Genomic DNA, 3,249 nt, shown 5'->3' on the forward strand with positions numbered 1-3,249 from the left:
GAACTTCAGTGAAATGCTATAAAAGTTTGTTTTAAACATATTGATGATATTTTAGAACTTTAACGCATGGACGGACCTACAATGGTGCCAACGATGACACGTGCCACCATATTATTTCTCCATCGAAGGGTAAAAAAAATTAGGTTCGTGAAAGGTGCAACCCTATTAATTTGTTGTATGCCACCGTATGCATTTTGAAACTACAACGTGAACAGGTTTTCTTTGGTAGAGTTGGCTTGCAAGGCTCTTATTCCACCCAAGACCCAAGTTCAATTCCTGTTAGTGTCATTTTCTTAGTCAAATGGTGTCATAGTTTGAAATTTTTTCCCTACATTTGTTTCTTATAGTCAAATGTTGCCACCATTTGAAATTGTTTCCCTATATTTGTTTCTTATAGCCAAATTGTGCCACCGTTTGAAAAAGTTTCTAAGTCCGTCCCTGCTTGAACGTCATGATATATGTTTATTCTCGACCACTCCATATTTGGAGGTATTTAATGGGAAATGGTTGTACTTGAGAAAGGAATCTTTATTGCTTGAAAACAAGACGAGTATTTGATGTATGAATTCTTGGAAAAGATGATGAAAATATTATGGTATTGGGAACTATAAGAACTATGCTCTATTTGGCAAATCTTGATATAAAATGGTTTTATGAGAACATTTAGATGATGAATACTGTATGTATGATTATAGTTGGTTACTTTGAAACTGTGGCACTTATTAGACTGTAATGCAATGCATCCATAGGTATAGAGTCGGTTTTATTTAAAGTAGGATATATATAGTATTTCCATTTGTAACTAGAAATAGGCATTGGGTTATATGGGGCAACTTGGTTTGGACTTTTGCGGCTATGTAAATTTATATGAATGAGTATAATTGAGATCATTGGGGGCCTTGAACTATAAATCGTAGGTTGGTTGAACTCATTGGCTAGTATGAATTCTATAACATGGATTGTGGTCTACTTTTGTGTTCCACTGCTACCCAATGAATTCGGGTCTCCCCCATCATTGTAAGATGTATTTTGGACTCTATGGTGTCTAATGAGAATGTATGAACTTGGGTTTTAAATCAATCTTCTAAATCTTAACTGTTCTGGGTTATTTACGTTATTTATAAATGTTTGTTATCACTAGGAGTTAAGCCTCACATTTTTTTTTTCCTTAAATTACAAGTATTTCATGTTCTCTTAGCGACAGGGCTCCGAAGTCTTGAGCAGAGTGATTGGATGCCAGTAAAGACACTTTTGGGGTCATTGGCTTTTAGCCAAGTCGGCGTTACTCTTTGACAATATTTTTTTTGAAGACGATAGTGACGCTCGTCCTTAATTTAAGCTTAGTGTAGTTTAGATTAGGGAAAATTGCACCAAAATGGAACCAACTTTCACCTGATTTCTATTTTGGGGAACCAACTTTCAAAATCGTCATTTTGGGGAACCAACTCTCACTTGATTTTTATTTTGGGAACCAACTTTCACCTGATTCCTATTTTGGGGAACCAACTTTTAAAATCGTCATTTTAGGGAACCAACTGGGGCCTGATTCCTAATTTGGGGAACCAACTTTCAAAATCGTCATTTTGGGGAACCAACTTGCATCTGATTCCTATTTTGGGAAACCAACTTGCAAAATAGTTATAGAAAAATAACTAAAATTCATTTCTTTTCAAAAATTAATGCAATAAAATCTATTTTTCATTTCAAATCTCGTTTTTTTAAATTTAGATATCAAATTGAAGATTTTTTGAAAAAAATCCAAATTACCACGATAAAAATTGTTTTTACTAATGCAATAAAAAAATCAATTTAATAGAAAAAAATTAATTGGCGCAATAAAAAATAAATATTAAATATTACATTCAAGATTTTTATATCTAACCAATATGTGTCAATATTAAAGTTTAAATCAAATTTGGCAAATCCAACCAAAAGTTTGATAGAGACCCTTAAATTATCTGTTACCTGTTCAACAGATCAATCAGACCCTTAAATAAACAAAAAGTTCGATAGAGACCCCTAAATGACGATTTTAAAAGTTGGTTCCCCAAAATAGGAATCAGGTGAAAGTTGGTTCCCCAAAATGACGATTTTGAAAGTTGGTTCCCCAAAATAGGAATCAGGTGAAAGTTGGTTCCCCAAAATGACGATTTTGAAAGTTCGTTCCCCAAAATAGGAATCATGTGAAAGTTGGTTCCATTTTGGTGCAATTTTCCCTTTAGATTAGTATGTTGTTATTTATCATCTAATATCTTTAGGTTGTAAACGCTATATTATTTTCCCTTTTGGATGATTTATATTTTATAGGCTTTATTTCTCTGTCGACTTTTGGTTAAATTTTAATCCTATTTTAGGGTGTTAGAAAAATATACATGTCAAATTAAAAATAACAAAATACTCATTTTTATATGGTTTGTTTATCATCAATTATATTTCGTGTGTGTATATATCTATACTATATTATAAAGCATTTGACAAAAACTCTTAAAACTCACTTTTTATGTATAAAGTACTGTTTATTAATGCATGTTACTTAAAACTCAAGATTACAAGTAGATTGTGCATAAGTACAACTTATTAAAGCTCCATATTTGAATTTGTATAACTAACTTCAGATAAACATAATCAAATACAAGATAAACATCTCATTTTAAATATAAAAAAATATAAAATATAATTAGGATAATTATTGAGTTCTAAGACTTCAGCACCTTTCAAAAAACAAACATTAACATTCAAAATAATATAAAATAAGAGTCAGCCCTGTTTATATTGCAAACAAAGAATATATGGGAAAAGTCTTAAAAAACTCAATGTATTTTAGTGTTTGGAATAATTAAGTCCCTGGACAATTATTTGGAACAAATAAGTCATTGAACATTCCAAAACATGTTAAACAACTTCTTGGACTTTTTAAAACCTGTTATATACATTCTTATGGCCTATAAAATTAATTAACGTAGTAAAATAATAAAAATAACATGAAAAAAAGCCAATAAACATTCATATTTTGAGCGATAAAGTCTTTAAACATTTTTTGAACAAAAAAAGTACTTACATTATATTAAAAAAACAAATATACCAAAAAAGTACTTACATTTTAAAAAGATTATTGATGAAATTTATATTAATTAAAAATAAAAGATATTATGTCAGTGAATTTTTAAATTAAAAAAAATAAAAAACGATTTTAAAAAAATTATTGATTATATTTATTTTTAACTAAAAATAAAATATATTTCGTATATG

Source organism: Cynara cardunculus (genome assembly GCF_001531365.2).
Source record: "Cynara cardunculus var. scolymus isolate 2C chromosome LG 17, CcrdV1, whole genome shotgun sequence".
NCBI lineage: Eukaryota > Viridiplantae > Streptophyta > Magnoliopsida > Asterales > Asteraceae > Cynara > Cynara cardunculus.